This window comes from Artemia sp. Qi Xiang Cuo, chromosome 5 (assembly GCF_049724085.1).
Source record: "Artemia sp. Qi Xiang Cuo chromosome 5, ASM4972408v1, whole genome shotgun sequence".
NCBI classification, from domain to species: Eukaryota; Metazoa; Arthropoda; class Branchiopoda; order Anostraca; family Artemiidae; genus Artemia; species Artemia sp. Qi Xiang Cuo.
Genome location: NC_142798.1, coordinates 20,454,304 through 20,474,565, shown reverse-complemented (window position 1 = coordinate 20,474,565; position 20,262 = coordinate 20,454,304). Strand labels below are relative to the sequence as shown.

Below are 20,262 nucleotides of genomic sequence, written 5' to 3'. Positions count from 1 at the left end.
GCTCTGAGGAAGCCAAAGCGGTAGTGAACAAAACGGTTTTCAAGGCGAGTGCTCAACCTGGAAAGAGTACTTATCAAAATGACCTCAACATCCCTTCAAATGAAATATCATTTGTTCATGAATAGAATTACCGGCAATTACAAAACTAATAATGCAAAGGTTTCTACTGTTTTACAACAGTAGAAACTACCTTAAAGACTGACAAAGACATTGCTCAAGTTTTGCCACTCATTCACAAAAAAAGGTATCCATGCTACTTGGAGCAAGGCCTAGAGTATGTAAATTGCACAAAATCCTCAACGATACAGAAATCAGTACACTGAAGCACATAAGTTATTAGGAGTACACCTGGATCAGAGGGCTGATTCTCAACTAATCTTGCTTGACCTTTACAGAGGTGTATCCTTTCTGATACCACTACTATTAACGACTCACAGCAGCACCTAGCCACCTGGGGCCAACACAGTGGCTCAAACTCGTCCTCAAATACAATCTAATCCTAAGCTTCCTTGTTTACACCCTCCTAAGTAGTTTCAATTTCCTTTAAATCCTTTCTTATGACCTCTTCTCACCCAATTGGGAGATGACGTACTTTTGGTTTGGCCCTAGATGGTTGGTCCAAAGCACAATCTTTGGCAATCTGTCATTCTTCGTCCGCGGACCGTGTCCTAGCTAACTCAACCTTTCTTTGATTATAGTCCCAGAACTTGGGATAGAACCACTTTTTTTGCAAAGCTTATTTTTTGAAATACAGTAGGTTAGAGGGGTACCCGAGAGAATTCGTGCCATCGAAACCTAAGGGATATGTAGTAAGACGAATATTACCAAATTAGAAAATATACAGAACAAAATGGCAAGCAAAGTGGCCCAAGAACTTTAAACAAGTTGTTCCTCCTCTTTGAGAAGCAAGAATGTTCCTCTTTGAATGACCACTCAAATCATTCAAATGGATGTAAATCCATCCATAAAAAATAAAAATAAATAGTAGGCCTACATATAAAGAATGTCTTCAGAAATGCGAACCTCCAACCCAACACTGAGGAGTTGCTGCTCTCATACCTCCCAGTTCATTCTTAAAGATTGCCGTATAGAAGCGTCATAAATTTCACAAGAGGTTCCGAAGTTGCATAGAAGAGTGTATACAGGTTAATATTATACATTGATCCCAAACATTCAGTAAAATATCATCATAAAGCCAAAAGGAGACCGGAACGGACTCCAAAGGTTTCTAACATTAAAAAAGAAGTATATGAATTGCTGTCTAAACAACCGTTCTTTTGTTTCAGATTTGAATCCTTTCAAGGTTGAATTCACTCATCTCTGATCTATTACTTTTACTCCATTCAACTTCAACAGTCTCAAGTATCAAAGGCAAAGCTCTAGTTTCACGAGTAGTGAAGAGCCATAAGCCTTCATAGTATTTTATTTAGAGCTTGGCCACTAAGAGCCCCCCCCCCATCCATAAGCCTTTAACAGCCATTACGTCATTTGCACTTAATTGAAAAACCAAATGTATAGAAAACATTGTTCTTTGTAAGTATAACATTGAAAAATAAATAAAAATGTTGAATTGTTCAAAATTAAAAACAGAAAAAGGGAGAACAATCTATAAAGCAAAACAAGTCTACCAATTAGATAAATATCTTCTTGAGTAAAGTGTCGTCAACATCTAGCCTCATCCCACACTAAACATAGAAGATATCTCTGAGGGAAAAAAAATTAGGAAACATAATGTTGTATGTCACAAAGAAAAATTGTATGCCATTTAACATAAGTGGGTCAAGCATTCTAACAGAATGTCACAATGGAATTCACATAAAATTATATTTTGGGCACAGTTTTCCTCATCTTTTTCCGTTTTCACACATTTTTCAATTTTTACACTTTCCCTAAAACCGGAATAAAAAAAAATATAAACATGCACCCACAATTTTTTTTTCTAAAAAAAAGAAAATAAAATTCCGCGTGTTGTAGATTAGAGCTTGAAACCTCAATGGTAGGGGTTCTCTGGTATGATGAATCAAGGAATGCGATTTTCACTAAGATAACTTGCTTTTTGGGGGGTGTTTTGCTCTTTTTTCAAAAATCAGGCAACTTTTCTCAGATTTGTAGCTTTTGGTAGGTAACAATACACTGAATAAATCTTATGTATTTAGAATAAAAAGTCATTTCTATTGATGTGTCAATTGTCATCAAAATTCTGTTTTTAGTCTTGGTGAATAATGGCCCTAATCACCACTTACTTGCAGTTCATTATAACGAACAATTTGATAAGATTCCCTTGTGATAAACAATTTTATTTGAATGTATTCATTTTATTCAGTTGAATTTTGGTCAAGGTCAATTTGAAAGCAGAATTGTGAGTTTAAATTTAGTTTTTATTGCACAATTTTGTTGTTGTTTTTTTTACAAATGTCCTAAGATACAAGGGACTTCTGTTAGAGGGGGAGAATTGTCATGTTATGAAAGAGGTGCATTTTACATGGCCATTATAAAATCAAAACGTGGTATCTATGTAGGCAGGGGGAGTTTTGAGTATGAGCCCTTGAGAATGTGAAGATCTTGGCAAAACCCTACTTAAGGAGCTGTTGAGATCTTGAAAATTTGTTGATTGAGGGAAGATAAATGAAACTCCCAAGAATAAAATCAGAGCCTAATATATCCCCTTGGAAGCATGGGTGCCGGCAGAGGGAGCCGCGGGGGGGGGGGCAGGCCCCACCCCCCAACGGAAATTTGGAACTATAAATTAATTATAAGGAAGCCAAAGAAAAGAGAGCAGAATAGGGGAAAAGCATTGAAAAAATGTGTGTTGCCCCAATGCTGGCTGCCTGTCAATAAATTTTGACCCTTGATAAGGAAGATGTAAGTTCTAATTTGTGACCGAGTGACCCCTTTCCAGTTTTCCACAGACATTTTTTCGATATGATTTGGTCGGAGCAACAAAACAAATCAAATTCTTCATAGTAATGAATGGTAAGTAAATAACGATCCTTGTCAATATCGAAAGTATAAGAGCCTAACTTTTGCAAACATTAAATCAAAGAATCAGCTTTTTATGATGATCCTGAATATGCATCTGTTTATTAGTAATTAGTGCAGTTATTAGTACAAAAGCAAGTTAATATAATTATAGAAAACACAAGGAAAACAACTTAATAAGGGGCAACTTCGGTAAAAATATGCCGTCATTTTTTGCTTCCACTGCAAGAGCACCCATCAGCTGATATATGAAGCCAACATAAACAGAAACGTTTCCCCTGGACGGAATGCTGAGAATTTCTGAATTTTCCCCCTGAACGGATACGTTTTTTGCGTTTTATTATCATTTTTGTTTTCTAGAAGTGATTGTTTTTATCTTGTTGTCACTTCGAAAAAGATTTATTTTTGTACAGTTATGAGGTATAAAGGTGTCAAATATATTATTTTTTTGTATTCAAAATTAAATTAAAAATATTGAATTAAAAAAATTTATTTGATTTTCTTATTCTTAGTTTCAATGTTTTACTTTGAACAAACTACATTGATAATGCATTGCTTGTTTATAAACACTGAGTGTAAAGGCATTAAATATTTTGGTGTTTGATAACAAAGTTAAAAATTGTCGATATTGTTAAAAAATATCCATCCAATGCTTCAGCATTGCTCAACACAACTGAATGCTAGGAGTTTATATCTTAGTTTTTGTAAGTAGGCTATTGTTTTTTGTTTTTTTTGTAATTAATTACTTTTTTCATTTTTATTTACTTTTATTTTAATTGACATACTTTTTCCATTGTCTTTAGAAAAATGTTTGTCTCTAAGCTTCATTAAATAAAAAACACAAGTTTTCTTTCAACTGACAGTAAGGAGTAATATTAAAACTTAAAACGAACAGAAATTATTACGTATATGATGGAGGTTGCCACCTCCTCAAAGCCTCGCTCTTCACGGTATAGTTTTTCGACACTTTAAAAAACGTTACTCATTGTTCAAATTAAATGACCCTTGTGTTTCAGGAGTCATTTTTAAAGAATTGGGACAAAATTTAAACTCTAGCTTAAAGAGCGAGGTGTTGAAGAGATAGCAACCTCCCTCATATAAGTAATAACTTCTGTTTGCTTTAAGTCTTCATGTTGCTCCATAATTTCAGTTGAAAAACTTATTTTTTTTTTCAAATTTAATTTCTGATCGTTTTTTAAATAACGCCAGGATGTCTGGCTCCACCTCCCTGGAAAAATCCCTCCACACCGAAATATCCTCCAGACAATTCAATCCTGGAAAAAATTTACCCCGGAAAATTATCTTTAACCCCTCCACGCGTAAAATTGAATCGGTAAAGAGAAAGCAACACGTATAAAGAAATTTCGTATAGGAGTTCTGGCAAATTCACCCAGTATAAAATTTCCCCTGAAAAGGTCACCCGCTTGAAACCTCCCTCTCTAAGGAAAACTCTCCCCGTAAAAAATCCTTCCAGCAGAAAATTCATCCTTCCCTTCCCTCCCCACCCAAAAAATGTATGATACAAATAGACATTATACAAATAGACATTTTTGCAGATATGAGCTTGAAACCTCGGCAGCGCTATTGCGCTGCCTATGATTTCTCTATTTCTTCAGTAGCCTATTCTAACGCTTAGGATATTGCATAAAAACTAGTAATCTTGGCTAACAATAAATTTTTTAATAAATTTGGTTTGAGTCTGATTTTCTTTTACTCTAGGGTGTCTTGAGTTTTGCATGCAAATTTAGTTTATTTTTTTTACTTGAGAATTATTTTTTTTCTAAATGCATTTAGAAATAAACTTACTCCTAAGAAAATATATCCTAAAATATATTCTTGTGCCCCCCCCCCATCCAAGCTTGCTATTCTGGTGTCTGGCCCTCCCAGGAAAATTTTCTGTGGTCACCCTTATTACTTTCCCTTTGGCTGCTCAAGTTCATAGGGGGAAAGAATTTTATAAGTGAGAGGGGGAAATTGTCTTCACAGGGGGGGGGGGGAGGGTTCATTAATCAGCAGGAGGGAAACATCCAGACACCTACCAAATTAATGGTACCATTGAATTCAAGATCGCAGACTATTCCAGACAAAGAAAACTTTACAAGATATATCAAAAAATTGTTTATACGTATTTTTCTTATTTTGTTACATGTATAACAAAAATTCCAGGGGTAAGCAGGGTCAAGCCCAATACCCCCCCCCCCCCCGCCCCCTTAGACATGGCCTTGTTAATCTTGGACCATGATGAAATAATTTGGATTGGGTGGTAGTTGGGAAGAGACTAGGTGGGATTGGTTGACTAAAATCTACACAACCTTATTTTTTCAATGTCTAGGCTCAAGCAATTTCCCATTATAGCTTAGTCTATTTAGATACAACTAATCTTTTTCTCAACACTTGTCTTTGGTTAAATATGTCAATTACTGAGTTTGTCTGCAAGGCCGAACCCAGGGGGTAGGGGTTTTGAACCCCCTCCCCCCGAAATGTATGTCTGACTCGTAAAAACGCAACAAAAAGGATATAAACAAGTTTTTATGTGTTTTTTTGTTTTTTTGTACCCCCCCCCCCCCGAAAACGAAATTCAGGGTACGGCCTTATTTGTCTGTGATTTGAGATGTTCAGTTCTAACTTTAATATTATGTGTCCAAGATTAAGCAGTATGTTGTTGTTTTTTAATTTGGCTTAGCTTAAAAAAATTACATTTGTGATTAGACTCTACTACTGACTGTTGATGCTTTTAAAACAGCCCTAGGTAGAATTGTATATGGCTAAAAGTTTAAACTAGACACATTTATTGAGAAAATCTACAATTCTAAAAGTGAAAAAATTTGATTTCTAACCTGCACAATACATTTTATTCCAATTGAACCAATAAGATGGTGATTAGTGGACTGAATTCTGGGTATCTTACTCTAAGGCTACATTTAGCCTTCTTAAAAGGGATGATGTTCATTGTGTATTTTTGTGGTTATTTTCTATTTTATTTCTGTCTTGTTTATTTTTATTTTTCTTCTTTTTTATTGAACTCTGAATTTGCTTTGTTGTATTTGCAGGTACAAAATAATTTCATTCATTCACTGTCATGAAGCTAACCATTCAACTTGTAAATTACCAATAACCATGTATACGGTTATTACAATAACTTGTAATAACCATTCAACTTGTAATAGACCAATTACTATTAGATTTTACAATGTGAATGAAAAATACCAAGTTTTACAGCAGTAGATACTAATTAAGCAGCAATAAAAAACGAGTATTGCAATTGTAAAATATATTAGGAATATATAAAGCAAGCTATATATTCATTCACTTCGGGGAGGGGAGTGGTTAAAGTGAAGTAATGTATCTTAGATAGAGTGGCGACGTTTCGGGGGGGGGGGGGCTGCCCCCTCGCAATGATTTGGAGAAAAAATTATTATGTAGCCCATGACCCTTGACTATCCAGATGGAGACCCCTCTTGCCCTCAAATATAAATGCTGGAGCTAAGCCCCTGCTTAGATATAAGATAAGCAAGTAAGTCTATTTATGATTCTTTTAAAGTGGTTTTTGAATTATCATGGTTTCTTTCAGCTGGTTTCAGAATGGTCTTACTGCCCTTATTGTTCATCAGCAGTTGGCTTACAATGCCAAATAAATCCAATTTAAAAAATGAACAGAATCAGCTTGAGCCCCCCCACTTTTATTTTGAAATAAAATCTTCAGTGAAAATTATCTTGGTATCAGGCTAGTGGTGTACCACTTCTAAAGAAAACAAAAAAATGAAAGTAGAAACATTAGACTCCTTATATTATGTTCTTTTCAAACATTGTGGTCACTTTTCTGACAATGCGCAACACCCTCCCCTCTTGATGGTCCTATATATAGTCCAGATAATATCAGGGGTGGCTCGAAGGGGGGTGAATCGACCCCCCTGGTTTTTGCAAAGTTTTACAAGTCGTTTATTTTGAAGATATTGAGGTCCCAGGTGTCCCATTATGAAACAGTCTATGTTGCATTTCCTTTTCCTGGAAAGACTTTTGCATTTTCAAACTTCACAGTAAAGAATAGTTGATTTTGAGAAAAGTTGGCTTTAGTCATAGATTAAATAAAAAAAAACGTTTTTTTCAACAGAAAGTAAGGAGCGACATTAAAACTTAAAACGAACCTAAATTATTCCGTATATGAAAGGGGCTGTCCCCTCCTCAACGCCTTGCTCTTTACGCTAAAGTTTATTGTTTTAAAAAATAAAGTTGTGAGACAGAATCAAACTTTAGCGTAAACAGCGAGGCGTTGAGGAGGGGACAGCCCCTTTCATATACGGAAAAATTTCTGTTAGTTTTAAGTTTTAATGTCGCTCCTTACTTTCAGTTGAAAAAAATTGTTTTTTTTCTGAACATTTTTGAATTAATGCAGCTTTGATTTTGGCTCACCGTATATGAATAATTAAAATGAAATTCGCATATTAATTTTCTTTTTTTGTCTAAATGGCTTTCTCAAAATTTTGTTCTGACGTAACTTACGAATTAATTTACGTAACGAATTTCTATATTCGTATGTTTTTATTACGTATATTAGGGAGTTCATCCCCTAGTCAATACCTCGCTCTTTACGCTAAACTTTGAATTTTGTTCAAATTACAAACCCCTGAATCACAAAGGCCGGTTAATTAGAATTACCTTAAATTACCTTAAATCGCATTGTCCAGCGAAATAAGGAAAGATCCTGTAGAGTCGCTGGCCAGTGACGATGGGGAGTCACTGGTTCGGCGGCGTCCCACTCTGTTTTCCATGGTTTGGTGGACCAATTCTTATCAATGGCAATCTTGAATGCATTGACAGAGGGAGCGGTGACAGCTGCATTGGGAAGACTGTTCCAGGGGCCCACCACTCTATTCGAGAAGTAGTGGTTGCGGAGTCTGCTGTGAGCTCTCTTCCTGAGCAGCTTCTTACTATGCCCTCTGGTCCTGAATGATTCGTCAACTTGTAAAGAACTGTGAGACGAGGAATCAACATTCAGTAGCTTGTAAGCCATAATGAAATCGCCCCTCCGCCGTCTGTAGACGAGTGTTGGGAGCTGTATTTGTTCAGGTGGGATGGATAGTCAAGGTTCTTGCATCCATCAATAGCTTTGGTTGTGCGCCTTTGAACAGATTCTATTTTCTGTTGGTCACTCTTATTCAGAGGCGTGGCAACACACATCCCAAACTCCAGCAATGGTCGTACAAGACCCTTGTGCAGCTTTGTCATGACTTTAGATGATCTGCTACACACTGTACGCTTAATTATTCTGAGGGTCTGAGATGCTTTGGCAACCGCTGTTTGTGTGTGTTTGTTGAATTATAATTTTTCATCAACGGCTATTCCCAAATCTCTTTCAGCTACTAAGAACCCAATCAATCGTCTAGAGCCATCCCCCCCCACTCATATGGTACTGCCACTTCTCGTTCTTTTTCCCGAAATATACCACCTTGCACTTCTGGATGTTAAACTCAAGCTTCCATTGGCAGGCCCAAAGGGAAAGTGCATCCAGGTCTTCCTGTATGGTGGCTCTAGTCGCTGACAACTCCGAGGGCCCAATAAGCTTTGCATCATCAGCATAGAAGCTCATCTTATTCCTTACAGCCCGTGGAGCATCATTAATATAAATATTGAAAAGTGTTGGGCCCAAGATCGTTCCCTGGGGCACGCCACTATCAACTCCAGCAACTTCTGAGAAAAACTCTTGCCCATTATCCCCAAACACTCTAACTCTCTGCTTTCTTCCTGAGATGAACTGCATCACCCATTCAACAGCCTCCACATGTATCCCGGTAGCTAAAAGTTTAGCCTTCAAACGACGATGGCAAACTTTGTCAAAAGCTTTTGCAAAGTCTAATAAAATCATATCAACAGGGATATCCTGGTCCAGCAGTTCGGTGACACATTCATATGCGTCAATAAGATTTGTCCCGACCGAGCGTCCAGATCTGAATCCATGTTGGCTATTGGTAAGTAGTTTATTGTCAATCAGGTGTTTCATAACAGCGGTGTTTGCAATTCCTTCGAGAATTTTACTGACTGTCGAGGTGATGCTAATTGGTCGGTAATTGGCAGCACAGTTCCTACTTCCAGCCTTGTGAACAGGTGTAATATTTGCATTTCTCCAATCTTGAGAGACTTGTTTTATGTCACGAGACTTCCGAAACAGTTTAACTAAGGAGAGGGCACGCTCCGTATGAGCCTCTTTCAAAGTTTGAGGATGTACTCAATCAGGGCCAACTGGCTTATTTGGGTTCAATCTTTTGAGCTGTGATTCAACATCCAAAGTGCTGATAGTAATAATTTGGATCGGTTTCTGAATATCATATTCCGTAATTTGTGGCAAGAGGTCATTATCTGGAGGTGTAAAAACTGACTTGAACTGCTGGTTCAGAGCTTCAGCTATATTTCCAGGGTTGATTATGGTATTCCCATTAACTGAGAGTTTGGTTACTAAATGTCTTCCGGGCTTTTGAGTGGAGGCATACTTCCAAAATTTCTTCAGATTTGTTTTCGATGCTGAAGCTAAAGACTCATCATACTTGCTAGTAACTTCTCTTGTAAGGTAGCGGACTTTGTTTCGTATTTGTTTGAATTTGTCATGATTAGGCTGCGTTGGGACGTCCTTGTACCTTCTCCAGAACTTCTTCTTCTTCCGAACTGCTAGTTTGATTTCTCGTGTGATGAAAGGGAGTGTTCTTGGTCTTTATTTGCAAGTGGTTGTTATGTGTTTTGCAATTGTCTCACTGAGGACCCTTTTCATCTCAAGCCAAGCTCCCTGTACATTATTCTTTTAGACAAAAGATCAATCTTGGTTAGCCAAATCTTGCCTGACCTTGTTGTAATTTGTAAACACATGTTTTCTAAAATTATTTGTCTGCGGGTACAACTTTAGTTGACAAGTTATGGCTATATGGTCGCTTGCGCCAAAAGTTGGCTCTGAGTCTATACTTTGGATGGCCTCCTCATCTTTGACAAATAGGAGATCTAAGAGAGATGGGTTCTGGCCCTCTCTGTACCTAGTCGGGAAATTGATTGTCTGGTACAATGAATGTTCTTGCAGGCATTCAAGGAGTGTGCCAATCTGGTCATTGTTATCTCCTGTGGCAGCATAAACACTAATCCATTGGATCTGAGGCAGGTTGAAGTCTCCAACAATTACAATATTATGGCAAGGACGACTCATCACCGAACTTATAGAATTTGTAATTACAAGGTGAGAACTTTTCTGGCAGGGAGAGCTTGAGCTTCTATAAATACACCCTATAATTAAGGGGTGACCCTTTAGCTCAATTTTTATCCAGATCTGCTCCACCCACGGCTCATACTGAGAACCAAGATTAAGGTCTCCTACCTTCAGTGATGATTTGACGTACAGGACAATTCCTCTTCCTTCTGGTTTTGACAGATTTGAGATTATTCTGAATCCGGTAATCTGGATTTGTACATCAGTCAGTGGCACTGAAGAATACTTTGGTTTAACTTCAGTGAAGGCAAACACACTCACTTCAGGTCTTGCCGAAACTACAGCTTTTATTTCGTCCATTTTTGTGGTGATGCAATCCACGTTACTGTAAAGCATTAATATTCCATCGTCATTTTCAATATGGGCATCACCAATATCTCTAAATTCCGACTCACAAGATTTGAAAGTGGAACTGTCCAAAGGTTCTCCGCTATGAATACTTGATAATGCACTTGCAAACGATTCATCATTATTGATCTCAAATGTGGGGCTTGCGCTTGAATCACTCACACTAAAGTTTCTATGTACGGTACTATTTACATTGTTTTGCAGGCATCAACTCCTAGATCTCCATCACCTGTGACCCCAGCGTAGCTGGAGGCTGCTGGAAGTTTTTTGGGACAATCTTGTTGCCTTTAATCACAATATTTGATTCACCACCTGCCCGCCTTCTGTATAGTTCTTCATATAACTTCTGCCTTTTGTCAGAGTCTGTTTTTGATACATCATTTCTGAACTGAACTGCCCCTTTTATCTCAAAAGATTTCTGGAGAATTAGCTTCTTGATCTTGAAGTTGGGAACAGTGAACATGATTGGGGGTTGGCGTAGTGGATTTTGGGTTATGAAAACAGTGGGATTCACTAGGCGGCGGATATTTGAAATAAGGATACCAGGTAAGCCGTATTCGTTAGCTAGGTGCTTGCGGACAAACTGGGCATCATCAGTTTGAGTAGTAACTCCAAAGACTACTATATTCAATTTTCTCTTCTGTCTATCGCGGTCTTTGAAGATTAGCACCTTCACCCTGCTTTCAAATTGTTCTTTTAGGGCTTCCTTTAGAGCAGTTGTTTCAGCAGTCACAATGTCTTTCAACACTTTTTGGTCTGTGGCAGCTCCCGAGTGCTGCTCCAGGGAGCGTACTCTATCTTCAAGGCCGGTGAACTTAGTGTCTATTTCAGCTTTCAGTTCATCTTTCAAGCTCAAAAAGGAGTCTTTAACCGCTTCTTTGATTTTCACATCCAGGTTCTTTATTGTGTCATCAAGACCACCTAGAGACCTTTTTATGCTACTGTCCACAATTTTCGCTATTTCTGATAGCGAATAGATAGATAGATAGATAGATAGAATAGATATCTAATTTTAAAGTGATAAAAAAACTTTAGTGTGAAGAGCGAGTTACTGACTAAGGAGCGATCTCCCTCAAATACATAAGAACTTCTGTTCGTTTTAAGTTTAAATATTGCTTATTACTTTCAGTTGAAAAAAACTTGTTTTTTTATCTAATTTCTGATTTGTTTTTAAAATAATGCTTGGAAATCTGGCGCCCCCTTACAGAAATGTCCCTTCCCCCAAGGAAACATTCTCCATGGACAGGATTCTCCCCCGTAACCCCTACTCCGACCCCACCCCAACCATAAAAAATTCCTCCTGAAAACGCCTGTAAACTTCCCAATAACTAATTTTATATGTAAACAATGGGCAAAGTTTATAATTTACAGCCCTTCCCCTGGCAATTGTGGGGGATTAAGTCACCTTCAAAGACATATTAATTAGATTTTCGACTATCCTGAACAAAATGGCTATCGCAAAATTTTGATTGGGTGACTTTGGGGAAAAAATGAGCGTGGGAGGGGGCCCAGTTGCCCTCCAATTTTTTTTGGTAAGTTAAAAAGGGCACTAGAACTTTCAATCTCCGTTCGAATGAGCTCTCTCACGATATTCTGGGACTACTGGATTGATACGATCACCGCTGGAGAAAAAAAAAAAAGAATAAACACGCATCTGTGATCTTTCTTCTGGCAAAAATACAAAATTCTACATTTTTGCATATAGGAGCTTGAAACTTCTATAGTAGGGTTCTCTGATACGCTAAATCTGATGCTAAGTTTTTCGTTAAAGTTCCATGACTTTTAGGGGTTGTTTCCTCCTTTTTTCGAAAACTAAGGGAAATTTTCTCAGGCGCGTAACTTTTGATGGGTATGATTAAACTTGATGAAACTTATATATTTGAAATAAGCTTAAAAATATGAATCTTTTGATGTATCTATTGGTATCGAAGTTCCGTTTTTTAAAGTTTCGGTTACTATTGAGCTGGGTGACTCCTTACTTACAGTTCATTACCACAAACTGTTTGATACCAAAAGCTGAATTCGCAAGTAAACAGAATACAGTCTTTTTACTTTATCATGTAATTTTTAAATTTTATTTTTAAATAGATTTGTTTAAATTAAACCAGGATTAAAGGGACAGGACTGGTAGCAGCTTGTGCCTCAAAAACCTGCTTATGCTTGATTATGATTTGTTTTTGTCTGGTCATTAAGAACTAGCCGCTACTTTTTATGAAGTCATTTAAGTCGTTTATTTTGGCCTCGTCCGGTTTCTAGATGTTCAATTCAGTCAGAGATAGTCTGTTGCATTTTCCTTCTCCTGAAAAGACTTTGGAATTTTCAGAATTCTGAATAGAGAAATGGTTGATTTTAGCACTTCTTACCTTCATTTGTAGATACCAAAAACCAAGTTTACATGTTAATAGAACAGGGTCGTTTTATTTTATTGTTTAATTAATTTTTTTTATAATTTAGGATTTAAAAAGAGTCGTTCAATATAAAACAATCTTGAATGGATAGCCTTGCAACTTGCCTTAAAAATGTGCCTTTGCCTTTGTGTGGTGGTTCAGTAGTTTGGAAAAATTCAACTGAAGCTTGACAAGATAATATGAAAAAACCAAAAGCAACAGACAGGGTTATATGTATGGAGTGTTGGTCAAACTTTCACAACAAGTGGAAAAGAAGGCAAGAAATTACTGTACACAATGGAAAAGCGATTAAAATTCAAAGAAAAGGAGCTCCACGAGACTCTTTCAAAATAAGAGTATACAGGACAGTGAAAAAAAAAACTCAATTACAATATGAGGTAGAGACAAATACAATGCTTGAGCAGGGGAAGCAAGATTTGTCTGTGTACCCAGAATTTTTTTTCCCCAGGACAACAGCTCTTTTTGAAGACGCTGGGATAGCTCATTCAAGTTGGGAGGTAAGTTTTTGCCTGGGACAAAATTTATGAGCAACATTAAAAGTTCCAAGGAACAGAAATTAGATAAGAAATTACTCCAAATGTATGCCTATGGCTCTTTACAGTATTTTTTGATATCACATCATCAATTGAAAAGATGATGAGAAGAAGTCAAATATAGGGCAAGACACTTCAAATCAAAGACCCAACAAGATATTGTTACATGTGTTACCAAGCTGGAATACATTATAACAATAGTTACTGATTCCAATGATAATGTTAAGACTGCCCAATAAAATTGTATGTAGAATGCAAGACATATCATGGTGAAAATACGATCCACATCATCTTCTGTGTTTGAACTGTGTAAAGAGTTAGCAGTCGATTGCACTGAAGAACTTCTTAATATTTCAACAAGAAGTGGAGTTCTTTTCAAAAGTCACAGTGACAATTTTTATATTATAGCTCACAAGGGTCCAGGAATAAGGAAGCTAATCTCTAGCAAAACCAAAGGAAGTACCTTATTTCATGTGGTCCTATTCAGCCAAAGCTGAGTGTATTCCCAGTTCATCCTTCAATATAAAAAAGGAAACAGTGGCGATTTCTTTCAGGATGGTATAAGGATTACCAGTTCTTAGAATACAATATTGAGAAAGATACTGCCTTCTCCTTTGTGTGTTTTCTTTTCTCTAGTGGTTTCAGGAGCAACCAATCCAGAAAAGCTTAGGTGGAAGACGGTCTGCAGAAATATCACAAAATTAAGAGTAAAGTAAAGGCAAAAAAAAGGAAAACTAGCAGGTCATTTTTCCTCCAAGTCACACACACCTCTGAGTTGCAAAAAACAAGCAAGTCATTTTTTCGTTGGGCTACACAAAGCAGCTATGTCCTGTTTTTGTCATTTTTGTCAGTAACAGTAATTATATGGATTTCCTACTTGAAAAAAGCCTTCAAACTAAGGTTTTGCAGCAAACAAAAGGTGAAGAGACAAACAGAAAAATTGTGAAAATTTGTTGGACATTGCAAGGACCTTAACAAGATAAGTATTTGCTTTAGGAGAATTGAAAAATAAAACACAACTTTTTTCAAACTGTTCAACTTCTAGCAAGATATGTGGCAGCTCTTGATACCCAATATAGACCATACAAATTTACTTACTTACAAATAATTCCCCAGAACGATTTCATTGACTTTCTTTCAGCAGAAATTAGGGAGAAGATCCTCAGCTAAGTCTAGGGTTCAGAACTTTATTCTTTGATAACAGATACAATACCCAATGCATCACATTCTGATAACCTTGGGGTCATAATCTACAATATCAACTCAGAAGAGACACCTTGAAGGAAACTATGATGTTAGCAAGACTAATGAAAAAATTGGCAGGGTATGGCAGAAAGAATAATAGGAACATAGTCAAGGAGAGGAATTCTTCTGGATAAACTAGCTTCGCAGTCTTATGACTATGTAAGTTTGATGTCTAGTCAATTTAATGGAGCCCAGCAGAAAATATCTAAACATCTTGATTGCCACGTGCCTTATATTCACTGCCAGGCCCCTAGGCTAAACACTGTGAATAAACATAGTTACAATTCACTTTGTTTTATACTTGAGCTTTTCAACATCCTTGACAACAAATATGTGTTCTTCTCTTCAGCTACAAAGCACTTCGCCACCCTTAAAGAAAAACTATCTTTGATTGAAAACAGCCTTAATCTCCACAACTTATCACAGACTTGGTGAACTGTAAGGACTGAAACCATACAAGCAGTAGTTACTTTGTTTTAAGAAATAGTTTCAGCCATTTACAAAACAGACAAAGAACACCAATGTGAAGACAAAGGCACAAGGTAGCAGCCTTCTAAAAATGATTCTAAACTTCAAATTTATTGCTTGCCTCATGTTTATGAAAAACAATGTGCACAATAAAAGTAGCAACAAAAAACTTGAAGAAGAGGAGATTCACATTATCAATGCAATTGAGATGCTTGAAACTTTGACAGAAGCTTTTGAAAGAATATTGGAGGATGAAATGAACAATTTCATTGACAATACAAAAGCTTTAGCCAGAATGAGAGAAGTCAATCCAGAGGCAGATTTGGTCAGACATCATAGTTTGTGACTTGGACCATCTTATTTTGACAGCCCAGCTCAGTCAAGCTGAGATACCAATGTATCCATTCCATAGACAAAATTTGAGAATCCTGCTTGAAAGGTTGACTACAATTACAGGAGATAATCTCAGAGCTTACCTTGTCGATTTATAGCTATTTTACTCCTTACTTCTGCTTCCTTAAAAAAATGGGGTTTCAGTTGAAGATATTGAGCTAGCAACAACGTTTTTTCCACACCAAGAAAGAACTCCAGATTCTACTGTTTTTTAAGTAGAATTTGAAGTTCTGTTTCAGTTTTGCCAAGATGCTTCTTGTTTCAGAGATGTCCTAGGCAAAGATAATAGCCAGCAACATCAACTTAAGCACACTGATTGCCTTTGAAAATTGGCTGCAACTTGTACCTGATGTAATTGCTGCTGTAGAAAGAACATTTAGCAAGCTCAGCTTTGTTGAGAATTTCCTGGGAATTACCATTATTGTTTCTTGACTAGAGTCCCTCATGTTGTTGGCAAATGAAAAAGAACTCACCAATGCCATTGACTTAAACGAAATTGTCCAGTGGTGGTCCGCTTTAAAGAAGAGTTGAATACAAATATAGCTGTTCTTAGGTACGCATTTAAACATGAGATATTCTATTTCAGCTTCTTGTTTGTCTCTGTAGATAAGTATAAATGATATAGGATTAATGTATGATAAATTTTAATGGCTTGTATACTGGTATCTAGGAGTTGTTTAAATGAGGGGGTGTCACCCCCCTCCCCCTGACCAAGATGCTTTGAGCCAGTGCCGGACAATATACATTTTTTTTTTTTTTTGTGATACATCATGCTTCTGTGTGATACATCATGCTTCTCTGTTAAAAGAGGTTTCTGAATTCTCAAGTCTTTCTGAAATCTAGTTTTGTCTGAGTAATAAGAATTAAAGACATTCTTATGCTATATCTTGGACAATTGGGACAACAAAAGGGGGTGCATTATCAGAAAAACAACCATGATATTTGGAAAGAACATAAAATAATGAATGTACTTTTGTTTTGATTTGTGCATTTCCTTTATAATCCGTCAACTACTAAACTTGAACCAATAGTTTTTTTGATATTTTCATTGAAGAAAAAAAAATGTAAAACTAACTGCCTTGTGGATTTTGAAAAACATGGTTGCTCCCCTATATATTTGTATATTGGGGCCTCTGAAACTCCACAAGCCTTTACATACAGCCTAGGGCTATATCTGGCTTTATCAGGGAAAAGGGAGCTGTTACACCATTACAATAGCAGCAATTGTAATAGTTTAAAAGAGCACTGAATGCAGAATTTAGTGGTAGGCTATTTGTTTTTCTTACCTGATTTATGGCCTATGCCTACAGGCATAATGCTTCTTTAACAATATATTTTTGGTTAAAATTCTAGATGAGTTTGTCTATCTCAGAAAATAGTTGAGAAAGGTGAATGAAACTTTCAGAAATGGTTCCAGAGCTTTGGCAAGCCTCTAGAAAGGTATTTTGAAGCACCAACCTCCATCTCTTTTCTTTCTATTGTGTAGTGGCCTTTGGTGACCTTTACCAAACCATTTGTCATTTATTTATTTTTTACAAGGAAAGTATTTTGAGCCTCATCTTTGCTCAATTCTGCTTTATTAGATTTAAAATAAAAACTTTTATCCATTTCTTAAACTTAAAAAAAAAATTGGATATGACTTGAAATCCTGCTGAAATAATGGGAACTGTATTTCCAAAACTAGAGCAAATGAAAAAAAAACTGAAAACCCAAAATCTAGAAAACATTTTTTGTCAAAATTCAGGTAAGAATTTACCCCTTATCCAAGCAATCTCCAAAACTATAGAAATAGTCAAAGGGTAAATGTGCATCTGATTTTATTCTATGACAATGCCTTTTTTCATGTTTTATCAAAATATAATAAACTAACTATAATGAGGATAAATGATTTGGCCTATATAAGTATTTGCACAATGATGTATGTCTCAGTGTGAGTGGGGGGGGGGGAGGGGCTATTGGGCAAAGTAAAGCAGTCTGCATTTTGAAACAAGATAGATTAGCCTAAGTAGGCTAAGCATTTTATAATATTTTAAATTTTTTTTGGTAATAAAAACTTTCACAGATGGGTCTACAGGCTAAAGTATGTCCCAGGATGGTATTTTGAAGCACCTACCTCTGCTTCTTCTCCCTGTAAAGGGTCCTGACCTTTGATGACATTTAAAAATTTGATGTGTTTATAAAAGTGAATCTATGCAAAATAGATGTTCTGCTTTAATGAAGTGCAACATAATTTTTTTCAGCTTCACAACTTTGCTCAATCCCAATTTTTAAGGTTTTAAAGATATGCAAATACATTTCCTAAATTTTGAAAAAAAAATATTGATATGGCTTAAAATTCTACTCAGGAATTACATTTTCAGAACTAAAGCCATAGAAAAAGAAATTCATACCTGAAAATTAAGGTAAATGTTTATTTGTCAAAATTTCAATAGGTAGCCTAAAGACCTGCCATGTAGGCAAATTTCAGGACCCTCTAGAGGGAGGAGTGGAGGTAGGTACTTCAAAATACCTTCCCTGGACACCATTAGGCTATAGCCTGTAGACCCATCCCTGAAAGTTTCATTTTCCTAACCTAACCCCTTTCCAAGATAGCCAAAAGTAGCTGAAGTAGAATTTTACCAGCTTTTAAAAAGTAAGGAATTAGATATTAGGCCTACTTCAGAATTCACTTAAGGGCTTCAAATTTGATTTGCAAGCAAGCTAATTAGCCTATACGGCCTATTAAGAGCAAAAAGACATCAAGCAATGTGGTCACCTTGTCTCTACATCAACAGTGGAATCTGGTATAGGTAATATTTACTGAGACAAGAACTGGGTAAAGATATTAGTTTGATAAGACATTTTCAGAATGAATTTTAAGCCCTAGATTCATTCCTGAAAGCAGGGGTGTTTTTTTGGAGGGGGGCAGTTGCCCCCCCCCCCAATAATACAGAAAAATTATTAGGGTAAGACACCCAGTAGTCCGACACTTTAATCACTTTGAAAACTTTTTGACATTTAAACTACTCTAATTACTGTATTATACCACCTAGAAACTTAATTTTTGTATCAAAAAATTTCTGAAGAATTTCTGAACAAGTAGGTTACTAATTCAAATAGTTTCACTTGTATAGCGTCTCCTATTTTTGAATTTACTAACAAGTGACAATTCTGCCTAAAGTTGGACATACAAATGGCTCATTGTAAATAGTGATTAAAATAGTATAAAAGATTTATGTCCAAGAATAGGCAGGTGGCTGACTACTGGGTATCTTACACTAGGTAAATTTCTACCAAATCATATTATTGACTTACGCATAAAGTGAATAGGCTATACCACTTGATGCCTTTTTTTATGCCAATTATGAATATAGTAATCATTTCTATCAGAAATGAATTTCAGCCCCACTCCTCCCTATATATGCCAATTCAGGGTATATATTTCTACAACCTAACCTAACCCTGAATTGGCATATATAGGAGGGGGGTTGAAATTCATTTCCAATAGAAATGACTAGCCTATTATATTTGTAATCAGCATAAAAAAAGGCATCAAATGGTGTATCTACTTTATTCCTAACTCAATAATATGATTTGGTAGAAATTTACCAATTATTATATATCCCATAACCATTGAATATCCAGATACGGACCTCTCTTGCCCCTCATCCAATAAAAATGCTGGAGATTTGCCCCTGCCTGAAAGTGTCATTCAACAAGACCATCTAAATAGCCAAATTTACTTTCCAAAACAGTAAATGGCCCTTCAACTGAGACTTCACCTGTTTCTAACTTAGCCACTAGATAGTAGGCTATTTCCCCTGGAATAATTAAAAAAAAACAGTACCCTAGTAGCCTACAAGCAGGGGGGTCGTTTGGGGGTGGCAAGGGGGACCAGTGCCCCCCCCCCCCAATAATGTGAAGAAAAAAAATATGAAACTTCCCATGCCCCTTAACGATCCAGATATAGACCCCTCAACCGCCCCCCCCCCAATAAAATTGCTGAGGATTCGTCCCTGCCTACAAGTAAATACAGATCTTTTTTCCAATTATATTATTCTATGTGAATAAAAGGAAATTGTTCTTATTTTTAACAGGTAGTGCTGTAGTATCATTTTATATGTTTTAATTTACAAGTGAAATAGTTCATAAAAAAATAAACTATATTTTTAAGAAAGAGTTGCCTGCTTGCTCTATACTGACGAGTTTGATAATTCTAATGAAATAAACTTTAGAATGTTTCATTTCTTTTTCTTTCTTTCGTAAATAAAGCTATAACAAATATAAAGACCGATACAACTCAAAATAAAAGCATGACCAAAAAAGAAAACTAAAGTTATTTCTTAGTGTAAGTTACCTAGTTAATAGCAACAGTTTTTAGATGACGTCATTTTCTGACATTAGCAAACTCAAGAAATCGGATCCAAGGGCTAAAAGTTATGCATACATGACGTCATTTTCGTGACGTCATATAAACGGCTATAAATACTGCTACAACACTATCAAAGTTCACAGTATCAAAATCAATTTGTTGCAAGATACATCACAAACAATCAAATTAGCTTAATAAATTATGCAAGCACAAATGCCAGGACAGTCGAGTCAGTTTTTGCAAATAAAAGGAACTTCCAATCCCATGTCTTCTGATATATTACAAAGCGCTATT

General features: G+C 36.3%; 1 protein-coding gene across 3 annotated transcripts in view; it reads right to left on the bottom strand.

Annotated features, from left to right (window-relative positions):
- Nucleotides 1–19,472, bottom strand: part of LOC148951935 (uncharacterized) — a 35,394-nt gene extending 15,922 nt beyond the window's left edge. Inside the window, exon 1 of one of the 3 annotated variants that reach the window (XR_016141787.1) lies at nucleotides 15,964–16,919. The gene's annotated coding sequence lies outside the window, so the exon portion shown is untranslated. Of the gene's footprint in view, nucleotides 1–15,963; nucleotides 16,920–19,205 lie in introns of those variants that run through there. The other 2 variants (XM_089089417.1, XM_089089416.1) reach the window with 2 other exon arrangements.
- Nucleotides 19,473–20,262: the final 790 nt, after the last annotated feature.